This window comes from Anopheles arabiensis, chromosome 3 (assembly GCF_016920715.1).
Source record: "Anopheles arabiensis isolate DONGOLA chromosome 3, AaraD3, whole genome shotgun sequence".
NCBI lineage: Eukaryota > Metazoa > Arthropoda > Insecta > Diptera > Culicidae > Anopheles > Anopheles arabiensis.
Genome location: NC_053518.1, coordinates 33,603,443 through 33,624,041, shown reverse-complemented (window position 1 = coordinate 33,624,041; position 20,599 = coordinate 33,603,443). Strand labels below are relative to the sequence as shown.

Here is a 20,599-nt window from a genome sequence, read left to right as displayed (position 1 = left end):
AACGCAATGTATTTTGGGAGGATTTTCCCGCGCAGACTGCTGCAAAGAGCTGGTAGGTTTGGTAGGGGAATGGTGGAGGGGTTTTTGCCGATGATTTATCGCCACCATCGGGGTGTAACCGTGCTCGGACGCTGGGCGCGATACACTTGGCGCGTGGTTGCTAGTGGTTGCGCTCCCGTCCCATGCACGGCGTGACGTTGGTGACACAAGTGACGGAGTGGTTTATTTATCATTTCACCTTACCGCTGGATATTTGTTTCCTTCCGGCTGCCGCAAGGGGGCCGACGGCGGGAAGAAGATGAAATTCTGGCGTTCCAGAGGAAAAGGTGGAGGAGTATTAGGTGGCGAATGTGGAACAGATAAAGATAGATCGTTTGTAGCGACAGTTCGGAGCTGTGCGCAATAAACCTCACATACACACACAGACGCCCGTCTCACAGTGTAGAGATGGGGCAGACGCATAAACAATTTTGGATTTTAATGATATTTACATAGACTGTGTTTGAGGTGATTGAAAAAAAAAATAAGAAGAAAATCTCAATAGTTATTTTTATGGATCCTAGTTCAAATCTTATCGTTTAGATTATTATTACTATTTTAAAAACATTTCAATTCGAGTAGCTCCGTAATCGAACAGTTTTTTTTTGTTAAAGATGAGCTGTTTAAACATGTAATTGACATCAAATTAAATTATTTGGAGTTAAAATGTTGGCCCTATAATGCGGACACTACATGAATAAAATACCGTTGTTGTCACCAAAGTTTGGCACTAAGGCATCAATTTTTGACTCTAATGGACCTATTTTGTCTTTAAGTCATTTTTGTAACTACAGTCTGTTCACGAGTTACACGGTTCTCGGACTTACGCGAATTCGGAGATACGCGGTTTTCTATATTTGACAGATTAAATGTCAAATAAGTACAATTCGGTATAAATTGCATTTTTGCCAACAAATTGAAACTGCTTAAGAGCCAGAAATATTAGAATTTTCTGCACGAATCATATCAAATAAATGATAAAGTGTATAAAAGTACTAAATTATATCACAATACTCTGAGTAATCAATAGTATTTTAGTCAAAAAACGTGAAATTCGACTTACGCGGATATTCGATTTACGCAGATTCGTCGGGAACGCAGAAACCGCTTAACTCGGAAACAGACTGTATTAAGAAATCATAATACATTTACAAGCTATTTGAGGCAATTTATAACAATTGTAACTTAACATTAATAATAAACACTACAAAAATCCAATAAGTCGATGCTTGTTTCTGAAAAAAACTAATGAAAAACAATAAATTCTCAAGACATCGTTTTATCCCGGAAATACATGCCAACTTTCTTTACACCATTGACGCTTCCAAAATTGGCATAGCAATTATTTTGTTTCAAAATTTATCAATTAAATTTTAAATTACTTAACTTAAACTCAATAATTTAAAAAACACAGAGTTTCAGAGATTGCATTTTAATCAAAATCTTATCAAGTTGTACTTATAGCAAAAAAGATGCGTGGAATGTAAAGGGTTTATTATCTTTTTTTTTAGTGTTTATTCGCCAAAAAGCATGTAATGTCGCTTGTTTTGCCTGCATTTAGGCGCTATTCGTAATATCTACACTAAAACTGTCTTAAGGATGATGATGATTTAGCAACATAAAAAAATTTTGTTTCCTTTATAGAGCAGATTGATTTAGTTTCCAACATTAACTACATTAATAAAGCAATATTGGATATATCTCGCACATTTGTAGGCTCAATCCTTTTTCTCAACGCTCCGTTCCGTTAATCGTTTTGTTTGATTTCATTAAAACTTTGTGTCGCAATGCTCTTCAACAGCAAACAAACAATCGCCTTCCAATTTCTATCAAGCCGCACTCGTCCGAAATCCCAAACTCGCTAGGATTTGACACTTACAGCAGATTATCACACTTCCCGCGCACAGCCCTTTGCACTCGGCCGCGCGCACGCACGCACCGCACCTTCTCGAACACTAACACAAACAAAGCCGTGCGCGTGACGCTACCGTTCTTCGTTCGCCGCGTGATAACAAAATCCTTCCCAAAACAAACCTCTCGGCCTCCACCTTCCTTCTCCCTTGATGCACGCAAAAGTACCTCCAGCACCTCACCACGGGGGAAGAAAATTCGCACAAATTCGAAAGTAAAATATTGACTCTACCGGACATTTCCCAGGCGCACTTGTGTGTGTGTCGTGTGCTGTTTTTTCTTCTTCCAGAAACGCTTAGAAGATTGGCAACGGTCGTAAGGGAGATTCAGAGCAGGAGAAGGACGGATTTGCATTAACAACTCGAGGCAAACTTCTCGACAATCAAAAGTCCCTCCCGCAACCACTCGAACCACTCGCATTGTTAGGGCACCTGATTAGGAAAGTGTTTCCTTTTTTTGTTGTTGCTGTTGTTGTTTCGGTTGTTTTACTGCTAGCTGGGCACTTCAGCTCACTCTCACACACACACGCACGCTATGCGTCTCTAGCATCAAGCTGTCAGCAGCAGGGCTTGTGTATGATTGGGCCGCACTCGTCTCATTCAAGCCAGTGACGGCAGGAGACGCCCTCGGGGAAATCGCTTTTCAATGTCGGCACCCGATCCTAAACATACATTGTGGAGTGGTAGAAAATGACAAAGAAAAGGGGGGGGAGAGGACTTTAAGCAGTGACGACCACTGATTCGAGTGCGTATTGTAGTGGGAACTTGTTATCCCTTGCGGGGTCGAAACCGAAAAAAAGAAGTTCTCTCCCTCTGCAACAATCAAACAACCAAACACTTGTCCAATTTAATGCAAGACAACAACACTGTGTCAGCCCATTTAAACTGCTCGGGTGATGTGTCTGTGGGTGTACACAGGGCGTTAAACAGATCCCTATTAATGGCAGAGATAAACTTTCCCCCGCGTCCATTCCAATTCCAAGCGCGTCAGCGCCGAGTGACGAAAAACAATTGTCTCTAATTAAGCGTCCAACACCGTGCAAGTTATGCGCTCCCGGGCTACAAACCAAACCATTGTCCTGCCAACAGTCCCACCCGCTCCATGGGAGCTTCCTCTACTCGAGAAGACTTATCTCAAAATAATACACAAATAAACTCACAGGAGCAGGAACGCAAAAAATGCTGTTTGACTTCCGGACTCCGAACGCTCCGGTGCTGGTGCAAAACTTCATCCTTTATCCCAGCGCAGAAGGCATTCTTTTATTTTCCCTTCTGTAGCTGGTATTGCAGCAAAGGCGAGGATAAAGTTCAGCTTCTAGACAAACACACACCGACACGCACACACTGTGAAGTACTGATAAAACAGGCCTTGCTCCGGAGGCGACTGTTCCCGTGCGCTGTCATGTCTTTTTCTGTGTGGTTCAAATGCTGAAGGAAAAATCCTTTCCCCTCTTTCGCCATATCATAACTCTGCTGGCCTATGACCCCTTTTCTCAACTGACTTTATTCCCCTCTGTCTCTCCTTCTCTCCTCTTCCTTTAAAATGTTTGCAACATATTCAAATACACATCATCCCTCCTCCCCGGCCGCTTTTATTTGGTTCTCTTTGGTGTATGCGAGCTGAATGTGGGCAGAAGCTGCACACACTCAACCCCACTACCCCACCCAACTCAAGGACTTTAATCAAGAGCATCATCATCAACATCTATCTCTCCTCCAGCCCCGGGCCAACCCGCTAGCTTAGATTGCCGCCCCTATCTACACGCAGCTGTGACAGGCGCTCGTGTAGATCACGGGGTGGCAAGAATTTTCAATTAATTTTCCAAACTTCCACACTCCTACCTTCAGTGTGTGTGTCTGTGTGTGTGTGGACTACACCACACTCAGCAACAAACGTACTGGCGGCATTTGTTCGGTGCAAACAAATATTTATTAATATTCTTTACGACCTGCTGCCGCGCCCTTCCAAAAATCCGCCACATGAAAAATTCATCCCACATACCGACAGGACGAGCCATGAAGGTTCCGTTGCGTCACATTTGTGACGAATGTGTGTTTACCCCCGTTGCAGCATCGTAAGGTCCTAGCTGTGTGTATGTATGTGTCCTTCCATGCTTTCCACGAATCCCGTACGGCCTCTGTGGCACTGTGGATCAACAAAATTCACACACCGAATTCCTACTGCGCCTGAGAGTACGAGTGCTTCCGCGAAATCTTTCTTCCAGCAAGTACTAGCAGCAGTTGAAATGTAATGAAGAAGTTTGAAACATTCTACTTAAACACATAGACACACACACACACACATACGTACAGATAAAAAATTGCGAAATTCTTCAACGCCTGTTTAAAGCAAGCGTCTTGCCGGAGCTGATAAATGGATTTTAATTAATTTTGGAACTCAAATTCGTAATGTGTGATTTCTTCCCTCGAAGCAGCATCTCTTCTTCCCTTACCCACTTCAACTCATTGCACGTTGCTTTGATGATGTCGATGTCTCATAAATTTCGGCCCGATTTCTGCAAAAATCTGTCTCACACCTGCGATCCATCATACGTCCACAATTTGTCTCGCTGGACCAGAGACAACTATCACCTAATTTTCACCGCTTGTCCCTTCCTCGCAAAACATAATTTTCCCCGAACCTTTCCGCAACGATAAAGTGAAGGGAGGAAATGCTCATCATTACAACCACACGCCGGTGCACTAAACACACAGCGTCCACACCGTGCACGTGTTTCTTCGGCGGTGCATTTTCGTTGCAGTTCACGCGACACATTGTTGCACATATTGGCGTGCAACCAAAACCCTGGGCCTGAGCCCCGACACCCTCAGAAACCAAGCTTCATCATTTCTCACTGTCACCGGCCCTTGCCCGGAGACATTCTTCGGCTCCGGTGATCACTGAATCGGTGCACAGACGGCAGCAGCAGCCGTTCATCATATGGATCACGTTCAAACACACACACACACACACACACAAGGCGAGCGCGAGCACACACACTTTAAGCGAAAATTGTGTGAAGATCACGCCACGCTTTGCCAACGGGAAGGCCGGGTCACCTGCGGCCTGCGAGTGGGCCACCCATAGGGCTTGCAAAAGGACACTTTATTCTAGCTGGCGCTGGAAATCATAAATCTTGCTCCCTGTGCCACCGCTCGCTTCTACTGGCGTCTTTTTGTGTCGTCTAGCAGCAGCAGCGCCCAATGTCATTTTATTTGCGCGGGAAATGCGCGTCCTCCCGTGCGTGGTGCTGTGCTCTTTTTTACACTCAGCCTGCCCCATCTGCTAGGGCAAGATTCCACTATCGTTGACACGATGTCATCAGTCCACTGGGGGACTGCGTATGTGTGTGTGTGTGGTGTCTGAGATGCGATACTCTTATTGTTTGCCCAAGCTCTTACAAAAGGACGGCGGCGCACCCAGGGCAAACAATGTGCACAAAGACAGCTGTGGAATGGAATGTCACCATATGGATATGCGCGAACTAAACAACTGGAACCACAAACCCCACCGTTTGTTAGTGAAAATGATAACGCAACTCCTCATTGTGTCCTGCTGCTTCTCTTCTTTTCATTTTTTGTACACCAACCAGGGCTAACCATTTATAAGCAAGCATCAAAGCATACGAAAAGCGAGCGAGTGTATGAAAGATAAATTATATGTAGTAAAAATGCTACGCCTGCCTCTTACTTCGCGTGGTCGTGATTTCAACTCACTGTGTTTGCGCTGTTCGTCAGTACGTGCGGAGAGTGAGAGTAAAAAAAGGCAAACACTACAAACAACTGTTTTAATTTCAGCAAGCACCAGCAAGGGCAAGACGTTTTCTTGCCACGGATGCTATAAACAGGCGACTGTGTTTGCAGATTGCATCGTCTGCGAGCCTTTTGTGTGCGATGGAACGGACAGCAGCCGGAGCAGCACGTCAGTGGCACGAACCTCAATGGGTCTCAGATAAGGCCTCGAGGGCATTTTTGCCATGGTTTTGATTTAATTTAATGAACTCGGTTGCTTTGAAATCTTGATCTGCTGGAGCTGCCCATTAACAGTGAATGAGTTTTTCGAGGAAATTGTTTTGAATTGCTTGTTTGAACGATATTTTTTTGGGAGGGAGAGAAGTAATTAAAGACAATTTTTTTAAAAGATATTAATGTTTTCCTCCTCAATTTGTTGTGCGTATAACGAGCACATTTAGAAAAGCAAAAGACACTCCAAGCTAAAAGTACATTCAAACCTCCAAATTCGCCTTTAAAAATCAATAAACAAGAGCAAAAGCGCCTAAAGTTATGCAATTTGCAGCAAAAGACATAACTAACAGGCTCTTCTTTAATTCCCACTAAATCTTTCGTGGTTTTCTCAATTCTGCTTTCACTTTCAAATGCACTTGGTTCAACTCTAAACCACCGTTTACACTGGCAGCTTTAGTCACTTTAACATAATCTTACCCAGAACGACAAACCAGAAAAAAAAAACCCGCCCCATCGCTCGACCTTAAACTCTCCGGCCCTGGCTAAGCACAAGGCTGGCGTGGAAAAGTGTGACACAAACCTTGTCCATCGTCTGTCGCCTGTCAGATTATGTAACATATGCACACACACACACGCTGGATCCACTCCATACGGCCCGGGGACACACCGAGAGCAAACCGCTTTATCCCTTCCCAGCCGACGTTATCATCTGCCCGGAGAGGTGATTAATCTTTCTGCTTTGTGGCACTGGAAACATAAAAATAACGCCACACACACACACCCCGATCCGCTACAATCACACCCACTCAACCCAGCCGCTCCCAGCAATCAAGCGACCGGATATTACATACGAGCACACTGGTACAGAATCCTTCTCTCTTTTCCGATCGACCTACATCGGTGCTGCCCGGGCTCCCCGGGTTGGTTGTGATGCCGGGAGGGAGGTAGTAGTGCACGGTGGACAACAGTGTCTTTTATTCCGCCCAAGCTCCACTCATTAAAAGCAATTATCAACTTTTGCCATCGCACTTTTCCGACACTTTGGCCGACCCGGGACCCGTGTGAGCGCGCAGTAGCGTGGGCCACACGCTAGAAGGTTATATTTCCTATTTATTTTTCACATTACTCGGTTTTTTGTTTTTTTTTTGTTGCCTCTCGCCGGTTCATTTTTATTGAAAGCCATTTTAATCACGCAGCCCTGTAATCATGGACACACCGGACGGCCAGTGTGTTATTTTATCTGTGTCACACTCACACATACACATATTTACTGCCTACCCTTTTAGAGGTTGGACCATTATTACTGCACTGTGCGGTGTGTGCACTGTGTCACACTAAAACCTCACTATTTATGATGCCCTCAGGCCGCCCTCGGGGCGTTCCCAACGAGCTGGGCACACAATTTAAGCTTTTAAATCGCTTAAACGTATGCACCAAAGCGTACCGGCCTTTCTTGCTCGAGAGAGTGTGTGTGTGTGTTGTTGTGATGGGCACTTTATCAACTAAAAGCAACCATTACACAATGCTGATCGGTTCCGGTGGAGTGCAGGAGAAAACAAAAAACGGGTCAATTTAACCTGTTTTTCCATTTCTTTTCCCTCTTTGTGTGTGTGTAATAATCACAAGGATGCAGGAAGCAAATAAATAAAGAACAGACAAAACATGCACATCGAGTATGGGGAACCACTACCACACAGTAGCAGAATGACGTCGAGAGGACAAACCAGAGAACGCTACGCAGAAGGATGTTGCTGTTTACTCATCCATCGGTTTTTGCGCCATCGACGTCGTTCATTTTGCGTTACATTTTGCACCACCGCCCTGTGTATCTGTATGCGTGCATGGATGCATCAGGCAGGATAACGAGAAAATCGGCTCACACGCGCCCTCGGCTCTGCCATTTTCCACGACAGAGATCTGATCCACGTCCATGATAAAGCCTCCCCACGGCCAGTGAAAAGGCTGCTCGGGGGGAGGGATGCTTACCAACAGAAAACCCACCGGTAGCCGCCACCACACCCGAAAGCATCCGATATGATGATAAATGGTGGTAATAATTGGAAAATAAATGGGCTTTCCATTATGGTGGCCTGCGGGAGCGGCAACAAATTGGAATTATCCAATTGGAAGTTAATTTCCACACACACACACACACACATACATACGAGAAAAAAAACGCCCTTATCGCTCCGTCCCTGATTGTGGCTGGGTCAGCGAAGGATTGGCGCCGTAACGAAACCCTCTTGCAGCAGTGCTGCAGCATTGAAGTCGGGCTGATGGCCGTTTGCGTGGGCTGAAGAGAAAAGAATTAAAGTTGTTTTTTTCTCTCTTCATTTTCCCTCACTCCATTGTGTGTTACTGATGTAGTGCGAGGCGTGTGTAGGAAACAATTTGAATCACAATTTAAATGGTATTGCTTTTGGGTGCGTTTTTTTTTTGGTCCCTACGCAGGAGAGAAGAATTCGATGAATTCAAGCATTCCTGAGAGCTTATTAGCGACGAAAGTGAACATAATTATGGCCACCAATTCGGAGCGGTTCGGGGAATTGAATTTTAACGGCAAGCAGGGGGATACATTGGAAACAAACGATAGAATAATAAATCGTATGCACGTATGCACCCCCCCCCTCTTTAAACAACCCTCAAATAATTCCCCGCCCATAGGAAAATGCACTCACAATCCCCGGCATAATGAGCCCACGTTTTTTGTTCTGTATTAAAAGAAGTACATAATTTCATCCACCCAAATAATACACCTCGGCACGGAGTGCATGAGCAGAGGCTCAATCGCAAAACCACGTACTCTTCCCCCCGATGCAATGAAGCAAAAATTAACCCGTTGTGGTGGTGTGCACTGTGCGAGAGCGATTGCGATAGTTTTTCAATTAAACTGGAGCCGGCAGAGGGTTGGTAGCGATACAGAGACCTGCATCGGGTACGGGTACGACAGTTCGCCGGAAATGAGTGGCTACTCGCAAGGAAGAGGCAAAACAGGCTCAGAAAGGGTTTTTTGTTGTTGTTGTTGGTGAGGAACTTGTTAAACCCCCATAAAAAGGTAGGAAAAAAACAGAGCGTAATGAATTCTTTTATACAGTCCAATGAGGCTCGTCCCTTTTTTGTTACTGTTCCATCCCAAGAATCCGTCAAATGAGTACGACATAAAAAAATGGAACCCCCCAGTCTGGGGGACGGCACTGCTCCATGGGCATAGCCAGAGATAGGTAAAGCCCCTAAGCAACAGTCCAGAACAACTTCGCTGCGATGGGCTGCTCGAGATGCTCGTAAATCACACAACGTCTTAACGATACAGGCTGGAAGCTGGTGCAGGAGAATGCTCAGGTTTGTCGTCTACGACGAGGTTTGTTGCCTTCCACGGGTGGCAGTAGCCAACAAGTGTGCGCAGCCTAGACGGTGGCCTGTCGCCGCCCTGAGAGGCAGTAAAATAAAAGCCCTACACTAGCAGACAGCTCGTGAAATGCTCCCTTTGCTCGGTGAAACAGCGTGCAATTGAGCAAGTCTTTTCGCTTTAAAGCCACTTTATGTGTGTTTCTTGTTGGGCTGGTTTTATTGAAAAACTGGGTGCTTTTCTTTGCAACCTTCTTGTTTGTTGCTTTTTATTCTTCTAAATCTATTGCACGGATCCTTCACCGGCTCACGTCCACCAATAAAACAGTATCGCAAACGGACGCTGTTAGCTTTTTAATCATTTCCATTAACTACCGGGCGTCTCCATCAATCGTACGAAGCGCTACCCTGCCCGTTGAGGTAGAACTACAAAAATCCCTTTACTTTCTGTTACGCTTTTATTTGCTTGTTGCATCCTTTCCCGGGATCGAAACGCAATGCAAGTGGACAAAACACGGCTTAACACAATTTCATTCGCACAGCAGTTCTGTGTAGTCACGCCGTGGTTGCGATACGGGCGAGAACATGCGACAAGGGTTTTTTTTTCATTTGATTTCAGCTCCTGCACAACCGATGTTCTTTCTTTCTTACTGCTGCTGCTGATGCCGGTACGATTTCCTCCGTTCGCCGTACTTTAGCAACACATCCACATCCGAAACCAGCAGCGGGAGCGTGTCCATTTGCTCCATTTCCCTTGTGCCCGCCAAGCCACTGCAGCGCTGCGCCCTTATGGATGCTTGTTTTTTTCCTTGTTCCTGTTTCGTGGCTGTGTTTGTGGATTTTTCTATCATCTCATTCCGAATGTGCACTGTGCACTCACTTCCTGACACATCCTGGTACATCGACCGCATTGAGAATTGCAATGAGCTCTTGTCGGGGGATTTTGCTTCTTATTTGTACGTTCCATTTTTTTCACCCGCTTATTTGTTTGCACACAGACTCATGATCGGACACAGTCAACAGTGAGAGGGAGTAGAAGAAAAAAGAAACAGCAAAATCAACCAATAACAACACAGCTGATGATAATGCTGATGATGATGATCATGCTGACGATGGGGCAGGGATTTCACTATCACAGCTTTCTCTCCTTCTGCTTTTCTGTGGGTGTCGCTAATCCCGGATAGTCTAGTCCATTTGCAGGGCAAAGACTGTTGTTCCTAGTGACACCGAAGCTACGCGCACTGCATTCAACCTCAACGTGGTGAAGCATCCGGACCGATCCGGCTGAGCGATGCACACTCTATAAATCCTCGAACCATGGGTGGAATATATTTCTTATGCTGTTTCTCGTGACACTCGACAATTTACGATAATTGCTAGTGAAGGCGCGTGCATAGTGTGCAGGGCGGGAAGCAGGTTCGAGGACACTGGGTGTACTTATGCAGCTCTATTGAACAGGAGAAGGGCACAATACTTCGCATGTCCTGTTGCTTTGGTGGATAAAAATAAAAAAAAAGGAAATAAACATTCTGTCCCACTGCTCCTTCTTCCAATTGCACTCGATCCCGATAAAAATAAACTTTTTTAATATAGAAAAAATAAGGTTCCGCGCCTCTTCACACAGGAAACGACATGCTTGTGAACAGGATACAAAAAAAGAAGATAAAAGACAGGGGCAAAAGAAAGCAAGACAGGTCAGATTACGGTCACCAAAACCTAACAACAAATAGTGCCGCTACTGTCGCACTCGCACCATTTGTCGTGCCCCGTCATTCGATTACCCGTGCGCACACTACTGTCCGGCGGAGCTGTCGCCGGGAGTACAGCGGAGGGGGAGCAAAGGAAGTACCAAAGGACACACGAGCGACGAGCACGAAATATTGCCATCCATTTTGCTCGAGTAACATTTTTATCATGTGGTACATAAATTTTCCTTCCTGTTGAAATTTCAAACCCGCACGCCGCCGTCTCGGCCGCCGGAAACCTTTATCGCCCTGTTCCGTCCATGCCGTGCTTTTCCGGTACACTCCTGCCCCCATCACATGGTGATGGGTGAAGCGCGGTTAAAACAAAGTGGAAAATCGTGGGTCGCGGCAAAGGGTGGGCATGAGTAAATCGACTATTCTTCATTGCTAGAAGTACCGCGATGAAAGGTTTTTTGTTCCCCCAATCGATGGGAATGTTTGAGCTGTGCATGTAAAATATGGAATATACTGTGAGGATGGAGGTGTTACAAAGGCGCGACAGGGGTCGCTCACAATCCGTTCCAAGCGATTGACGATTTTTTTCAATTATTCAAATAGATGGGGAAAGTATTTGGAACGCAAGAGCTTTGTTGTATGGCTGTTGTATGGCTTTTGCTTTAAGTTTAGTCTGCGAAGGGGTTGAAAAAGTGCTTAGCAAACTATAGAAAACTATTAAAACATTCTGCAGATCTGAATACTGAACAGAACATTATTCAATTGTAGTCATAATGAGGAAAAGGCTCTTGAACATCAAATTAAAATGCAAAAACGCTTCCGATTAAGTCAATATTGTATTGCAAAATGCATAAATTCCGGGGTTTTTGGGTCAGGATAGTGAAAATATCCCTAAATGTATGCAGTGTTGTCCTCCAACAATTTTGTTGGAATTACTTTAATGTTAATAATCTCCAAATGTAACGATTGCTTCTATTAGAAATGTGTTTTTCTTTGTATTTCTGATAAACAATACAATTAACTTTATAACAGCGTTTTTATGATTGCGTACCGTAGTTGTGTAGGTGTAAAGGCAAAAAGGCACCAACAATCATATAAAAATGCAAAAAAACACAACGAAATAAGTGAATATTTTAATACGAATTGCATAACTTACGAATTGCATAAGCTAGCGGTGATAGAAAAACTCCTAAATGTATGCAATTTTATTTACGAAAATGAATGGTGAAACTTATGAGGTCCTTATTTTCACCTCGACTATGCAACATTTTGATTGAAAACAGCTTCAATTTAAGCGTAATGAGATTGCAGCAACTTAATTTAAACTAAACATGCTGAGTAAAAAGCTAACGAACAATGTTTTCAGCACGTTAAACCTTACTGTACCGCGTAGGTCGGTACGAACACTGCACAAACCACATCCATTACCTATTCTCACCTGCACCCGTACCATTGCTCAATGCAGAGTATTTCAGTACAATGCAAACACACACACAAAAAAAAACTCCGGACTCCAACCACAAGAATATTAACCGTACACCGAACGAAGAAAATGCTCCATCCGCGGGGGCCGCTGCAAGCCGCGCGGTGAAATAGTTTTCCGGTACGAATTTTAAAATATTAACCAACCAACCACTGTCACCTACAGTGAATCCATCATATTTAAATGAATTCCGGCCCCTGTCTGCTTGCCCTCGCACCTCTTTGTCCATTTTCACTGTGACCACAGGAGTTTAGCTGTGGCTGTTTCTCGCGTGTTGCCCTTTCGCAAACCGGGTGCTCGCGGCACGAATTTTCGAAAAATGGGAAGAGTTTTACTCCTCTCCTTCCCTTTCTACCCGACGGTAAAAGTTTCCGGCGCAGGGGGCCGTTTCTTTGCATTTGACTTTACCCTCTCGCGCATTGCAAAAACACGTTGCACATTGCAAGCAAACGGGTGCTGTAGGATCTTTTTTGCCTTTTTATAATGATGCACGGACCGCTTTTGTCCACGGGAAGCGGCAACCATTTTCTGCCCGTTTGGCAGGGCCAAAGTTCACAAACACACACAAACCCACACACCAGCACAGAAAAAGGCCACTGTCCATTATGTAAAAACCACAATAGGGTGCACGCGGACCGCTGCGCACGCGGCTGCATTGTTACGCAGGAAGCGACCTACTGTGCACACTGTGTGGCTGTGTGTGTGTAGTGGATGTCACGGAAAACAAAACACATAATAACGTCACACGAGCTTTTCTTTTGCCTGTCCACAATACCCCCCTCCTCTCAACGGTGCATTCCATTCGGCGCCGAATAGAGCAGTAAACTCTCCAAATATGAAACCCGAGAGTGCGGCGTCCGGAAAAGAATGGAAAAAAGGCTTCCGAAAAAGAAGCGCTTGGGAGGAGTTTTTATTTTCTTCTTCACCTTTTGAATGCTGCATGACTGCTCGCGAAGTCACCAAGTCGTTCGGCAACGGTGCATGGTGCATGGTAGCAAGCGATCGGCAACAGGAAACGCTCCAAAGCTCAGGAAGGCGTCCGCATCTAGCCGAGAACAGACAGGATAGCGTTCGGACAGGATGGGACAAAATGGAATATCCTTTCGGGGAAGGTTCGTTTCCTGCGACGGAGCGAAGGAGTCTGTGTGCCTGCCGATGCCTGCCGTTCCGTTTGACTTCCGGCGAAGCTGAAGTCACAAAGACCACTAGCGTCGCCTAACTTTAACCCTCCTCTGGGGTGTGCGCCAAGCGGGTTTGCTGGAAGAGTAATAAGCTGTGTACCGCCTGCCGCATGCCTGGACACGTATAGAAGCAGGTATTTATTTGTCTCGAGCAGGAGTTTCCCAATGCACACACACACGCTGTCCTGACGAGGCGACGAACAACAGTTTTGGCGTCGTTTTCCACCCACCCAAAGGTACCACCCAGCACCAGGTAATTTGAGCATCCCCAATCTCGCTGTATGCCGGGCGAATTGCTCCAACTCTTTCCTCACATTGGCGGCTCTGTTACTGCAGCTTTGCCGTTGGAAAGGGAGTTGTTTTTGTCTTCACTCCCAGCATACCCAGCGGTGGGATTGCAGATATGGCCCGCTTCCGAGCCACTTTCCAGGGCTGCAATCTTTGCACCAGACGCTTTTGCGTCCGTTTTTTATGTGTGTGTGTGTGCTTCTTACAGCCCCAAAAGACCTCCAGCGACCTCCAGCGGGGTACAATGAAGTCTAAAACATTGGAACCGAGTGTTTGAGGGACTTTTTTTGTATTCCTTTGGCAGGGAATAAGGCACGAACCTCTGGAGCTTGGCGTTCAACACTTTCCGCAGGAAGTTTGTACCTTTTTGCCTGTTGTTGCTGCTGCTGCTGCTGTCGTTTCGTACAGCCTCTCTCGCTCTCCAAGAAGGAGGACCAGAAATTTATCGCTCTTTTGTGGTTCTCTGGTGGTTTTTACGATGCCTTTCTCCTGCATGCACCAACTAGCAGCGTCACCTGGTCGGATGTGTGTGTGTGTGTGTGAGCCACAACGAACACAAAGCGACACAAAACTCGTGGGCGCACCCACCCCAACACAGTTGTAGTACTTTTTACGGGGGTTTGGGAAAGCGTAAACGATCCACGAAACCGTCTACAGACAGCACACAGACAGCACAAAAACTACAACCAGCGACCAGATTTCCGGAGTTTAGCTTTACCCGTTCCAACTAAAAGCGCAGCTTTCTTCCCCATTGAAGTGGGCGGGGAGGTAGGAAGGAAGCGATTCAGCCAAGACGCCCAGCAACACCTGCAACGCGGTGCCTGGGGGTTTTATTTTCTCGTGAAATTGTCCACCACTGAAACTTCTCGCAAGTCGTTCGGCTGGAAGTCATTGTTTGCTGTGAAAAAGGACACCGTATTTTTGTTTTGTTTAATAAGAAATGCACACACACACATTATCACAGGTTAAGCGTAAAGGACGAGGCGTTTTGTTGCAGCAAATGCCACCTGCCACTGTTGCACTGCATAGTTGCGCTACCCCTTTGCTGTGCGGTTTGCACCAAACTCCAACCAAACACCGGCACAGATTGCGCCCACCCGCCCGCTGTTTTTATAATTATTGCTGCCCTCCGTCATTAACATTTTGCCTGCCCGGACTTTATTCCGCCGAAAAACACCTTTTTTCCCCGAGCACAGCCGCGCGCGTGTTTAACGAGCAATTACTCAAAGATTAAAGCGCCGGACGGGTGTGAAAGTGTTAGTCCACTTTCGTGGAACCGCTCGAGGAGCAACCGTTGGGGTGGTCCCGACCGTTGTTTGTTCTTTTGACCACTTGATTCCGGAAAGCTAACAAAGCTGCATCAACAAAAATAGAAGTAAAATGGGCTCTTGCTCGGAAGAAGTTTCACGCCCCGCGCACAGCTTGTTATGAAGATTTTAACCATTCTAAACAGCCTCCGCTCCGTTGAAAGTAAGGGCAAGCAGACACAAACAAAAAACACACACACCCAGAAAACGGTTATCCACCTTATTGCGCGCGGAAGTTTGTGAACGCTAGTTTTTCCTTGTTTTTCGCCAGTTTTGCCCGCAAATAAGATCCATTTTTCTGCGGATTTTATCGGTGGTGCAGAGAAGCAGCAGCTACAACAACAAAAAACAACCTCCATCCGCCAGCTGGGCCGGAAGTGGAAAAAACGGTCTATAAATATTTCCCAGAAAGCGAGCATAGTGAGGGAAGGACAGGGAAAGTTTTCGGCAGAAACCAATTTTCAGCTAGAAAGCCCGGTGTGCGGGCTCTGTCCCTGTTGCCGAATGGCTGTACGAACAACAAACGGATGCTCTACGCCTTTCTACCTCGGACTTGGGCCCAACTCCAAGTCCAAGAAAAGACCAATTCCATTCAGGCTTAAACGAACCGGCATTGAACCAGGCCAAACATTTTGTTTAACCAGGCATTTTGGGAACCGTTTGGGAACAATGAAGTGAAGAAAGAGCGAACAAAATCAACAACAACGTCCAGTGGATGATTCGTAATGGACCAACCTTTGCGAACGGCATCAAGCATTTCTGGGGAAACGATTTTCTGCTCCGGTGTGCGTAAGCGTATAAAGAATAGAAGCACGACCACGGCATTCCTCCCCAAATTCCTGCCCAGTCATGGTTGGATTGATTTTCCGTTTCGAATATTGATCGTTTCGCTAGCAAAGCCCTGTCCTACGTCCACAGAAACCTTCGCCATTAGAACTTTTGCCTTAATGAGCACATTAAGTTTTGCACACTGCCTACATTTAGGCGCCGGTTCGAAAACCATGCTGCTTGTAAAATTGGATCCACAGCTTGGTTGTGATGCTCCACCACCAGCGCACTTAAGCGCACTACTCTCTACCGATGCTTATCCTTACAATTCGCACACCGGTATCGTTATCATTCGCAAAAGCCCCTTCAAACCCAACGCCCCTGAACCAGCGAATCAACAGGACAGAAAGTTGTTATTTATTTATATCATTTCACGGTGTGTTTGTCACCCTCTCGGAACACGTGGAAGTGGGCGCCACTTCATGACGTTTCACTTTATCTTGCCGCACAAATCAACCCGCTCCGTGTGTGGTAGCTACTGCTAAGCACTCAGCCGCTCTTATCCGTCCAAAAATCAGCGTTCTCGAGCATGCTGCGGATCCCGTTGCAGCGTGAACAAAGTGCGCGAGTCTCAAGCGGTAAGAGGCAAAAGCACACTTTAGCAAGCTTCTTGATGTATTCCCGGTGGCAACAAGACATTCGTCTTCATTTTCGGGGCTGCACAAACGCCGAAACAAAACACATGCTTCCCAAGCATACTGGGGGTTTGCTGCGTACGGGGGCATGGAATTTAAAATGAACCCGTACGCCCGCTCCCCGATCCTGTTGTTGTGGTTTTTTGTGCTTGAAACAAGCTCGTGCGAGACACACAACAACCCCCGGGAGGAATTGCCACCAGCAACGGGGCGGACGCGTATTTTGCGTGTAGAGATAGAGTGTATCAACCCGAGCCTGTATGGTTTCTACGGGCCATGGTGACCCTTTTTTTACAACATATCGTGCTTGCCTTTTTCCCAGAACGGAAAGTGAAGAAGCCTGCCCGCCCGGTGGATGTGTTGCTGTAAAGATAAATATTTTGAATTTTTAATTACATTCCACAGCACTCACGGCTTCCCGGTGAAGGATGTTTCAAGGGTTTTATTCAACAACAGAAAAAAACAACCTGACACAGATCCACAAGATGATACATTTTCAGTGTGAAGTGGCTGCCCTTGCTTGCCACAAATTGCTCCCCCCCGTTTAAAGCTGTGTTTTGCAACCGGTCCAGATCTGAAATTAACACACCGGTAGTGTTTATTTTAGTGATAACGATGCGTTAAGCGTTCGTCGTCTGCTGTTGTTTTGTGGCACATCTTCATCTTCATCGTACGCAGGCTAGATAGGCAAGAGTGATAAAAATAGTAAACAGACGAAAAATGGCCTGCAAAGCCTTAACTTCATTCCAGCGTACACGCGGATGAGCGTTATCGAAAGTTACAAGTAATATTTTACATCCGAGCTATTTACATCCCATTTAATGGGGCACCCTAGTTACCGGTGGTTGTAGTACCACAACGCGCCACCACTACTACTAGCAGTAAAACATGCATTGCCTTTGGTTTTACGAACCCCGTAAGTTCCGATCCTGCTTAATGTATCGTAAAAAAAACTACATCTTTTTTGTTGCCGTTGTCGTTGTTACTGATTACTGCCAGCAAAGGGTGGTCCATCATAATGATGCTGGAAATATGAAGCCAAAGCATAAAGAATGCGAAGCTGAAGTTTATATGTTATATTCACTGCCGCCTCACTCATCGCACGAACAGGGAGCGATGGTGGAAGCGGTGAAGCCCACCGCTCGGTTTAGTCGGTTAAATGAGCCTGAAACGCTATTGACATACCTGTGCCCATACCTTAAGCTCATTAGAGTTAATCATGTTTATACTGGCGCGCTTTTATGTTATAGAATCGGTGTTGTTCGCGGGTTGCGAGCGTAGCTCCCGTTTGGTAACCCGTTTGGTTTCAGTTTATAGTGTATCAGGTTTTTCGAGCGGCAAGGGGGAATTGCTTTTGTGTGGTTGTACCAGAAGGCGATAAAAAATGGGTTTTGCTAGCACAAGCTGTTGGATTTTGAGTTTCTTTAAAGCTGAAGTAATGCAAATTACATACTTTTAGGCGACAGTTGCACTTTGCTATCTTAAGCGCCTAAAGTTATACATATTGCATGCAAAAATACGCTTGTTGCTGCGCTTCGAACCGCTCTACAAACCTTATTATGTTTTATTCATTAAAGTGTGTGTTGCCTATTAATTCGTGTGGTCGACCTTTCTCAGCTTTAATTTCGTTTTTTTATATCGCGAGCAACAGCGAGAAAGTATCACCCCGCAGTATCACGAAGAAGGTAAACCACCCTTGGTGGCCTGGAAAAACGATCTGGTCGTCATTTAATGGGCAAGTAAAGGCGCGCTCCATCTTCCGTGCATACCAATGAGCGGCCTAGAAATGGAGCGAACAGTCAAACCACCACGACTAAGGTCCAAAAGAAAAACATCCACCAAAGAGCCGAAGATAAAGAAAGTCGTTCTACTTTGCCCATTCGCGTGCCGATTGCAAATGGCACGTTTTCAATTAATATCCAATCGATACGATCGATCGCGAAGGTAAGCGTAGCTTTTGGGGAGGAGATAGGGCTCTTCAAAATGCTTTAGGTCATAGCTTACGAGCTAGGGCAAGGTGCCCTAGTAACGATGGAATGTTGGGTTATGTCTGGCAATTCTTAAGCGTGTGGCTACGAAGTAATCCAAAGGTTATGCATCAACAACCGTACTTCTTCAAGGGTACTTACAGAATAGAGCAGCAGGAGTAAATACATTCTCCAGTAGACTCTAGCGATTCTACCAGGAAAGTTATTTGGTGTACAAAAATCAATACATTTACGGTCTAAAATTAAACGACACACAACTATCTTGCGATGTGAATTCTATGAAGTCTTCGACTTAAACACTAACTCTACATGAAGAACAAAAAAACCTTCCCTTGACATTTTTATTCCCTCGTCGATTCTCATCCCCTAGTCCTGCTCAGACCAGAAACGGAAACTTCACTTCAAACAACTCTATAAATGCAAACAAACGGCATCATCGGCTCAGCCACATAGATCCCAAAAGAACCGAAAGAAATTGAGCCCTACCCTTAGCCATTGCGTGCGTATCCCCCCCGTATCTGCACACGGTTTAAAGCCACGGGAGGGTGAAAATCTCGGAACTCACAGGCGTGCAGGAAATTAAATTTCTGTTATATCATTTCATCGCTCACCCTCCTGCCACCCTTCCCTCGAATCAAATGAAGCGATACCGTAAAAGCGCGCCCGAAGGGTGTCCGCTGCAGCAACGATTCGTTCCGCAGGGTTCGCGCTGCCTGTGTGCGTCCTTCGAACGCGTGCTCGTGGACGCCAGCGAAAGCAAGAGAGGAGGCGTGTAAAAATATTATTGCACACAAAATCGGCATCGCCCATCGCCCGTTCTTCCCGTTCCAATTTCACGGCAGGAAGTGGCGAGAGCTGTCTTTGTGGGCTTATTAAAAGAATCGCACCACCCCGCCAGTTTCCTATTTGACACGCGGGGAGGTTTTGCTTGAAATTTGTAGCCCTCATAAGCGAACAGGCAATTTAAAGTGGGGGCCGGTCTCATAATCGCTTCCAGCAGCAAGTTCCGCCGTTGCCGTTGCCTAGGGACAGTGGGAGTAAAGGATAATGATGGAACAGATGTGCACGTTTGGGCTATGGAAACTGTGGAATGTTACGCTTCAGAACTAATTCCATTCCAAGCCTGAGGAAACACTTGCCCATTGATTAGACGTATCCTTTTTTTTTGGCTTCTTATCGGGGTGGGCGAGAACGTTTCAAAAGAAAACCTCAACGATGAGAGTTTTGAAAAAGGGTGATAGTATTCAAAATAGATTTATTCGATACGCTTCAATTGGGTTCGTTTGAAAACTTGTTTTTTCTTCCAATTTAAAAATAACTTCCAATTGAATTTATTACCCGTATCTCCCATAAATTGCCACAAAGTCATATTTATTCTTCTGCATTCCCCCTTTGAAATGTAATCCCCCTTTAGGCCGTGGGGTGTTGGGAAAGCAAACTTACATCAGATAAGCTTCGGCTGACAAATAACACTTGCGCCACATTCTTTCGCATTAACACTCTGCATGAAGCGGTTGACACTCGCTGGTGTGCACCTTTAATGTGTAAACAGAATAAAACCACACACAGACACGCTCACTCTCCAACACACACACTCACAATACCACTAAAATGCTTATCACGGCACCGTGGTGGCGACTGTGCAAGTGTTTACAATTAATTCAATCACACTTTTGCTGGCTTATCGAAGCATTTCGCTGCAAAAAGAAACATTTTTCAAAACGGATTAAATTAGCATTTTAGAGAGAGAGGCACTTTGAAGGAATTTTCATCACAAAACCACCAACACACACACACGCGCGCACTAAGTGGAGAACCCTTTTTCTGAAAGGCTCAAGGATCAAGCAAACTTTCCACTAGCACCACCCGTCACAGCACTCCACCATCATTCGTTGTGGCTTGTACGCACTCATCACGGTGTGTTTGTGT

General features: G+C 45.6%; 1 protein-coding gene across 8 annotated transcripts in view; it reads right to left on the bottom strand.

Annotated features, from left to right (window-relative positions):
- The window catches only part of LOC120901592 (CUGBP Elav-like family member 2), a 293,066-nt gene that overhangs the window by 252,946 nt on the left and 19,521 nt on the right, over positions 1-20,599 (bottom strand). For 5 of the 8 annotated variants that reach the window (XM_040309650.1, XM_040309657.1, XM_040309648.1 and 2 more), the window contains exon 2: positions 20,114-20,367. The exons of the other annotated variants lie outside the window; for them this stretch is intronic. The gene's annotated coding sequence lies outside the window, so the exon portion shown is untranslated. The remainder of the gene's footprint in view (positions 1-20,113; positions 20,368-20,599) is intronic. 8 annotated transcript variants of the gene reach the window in all.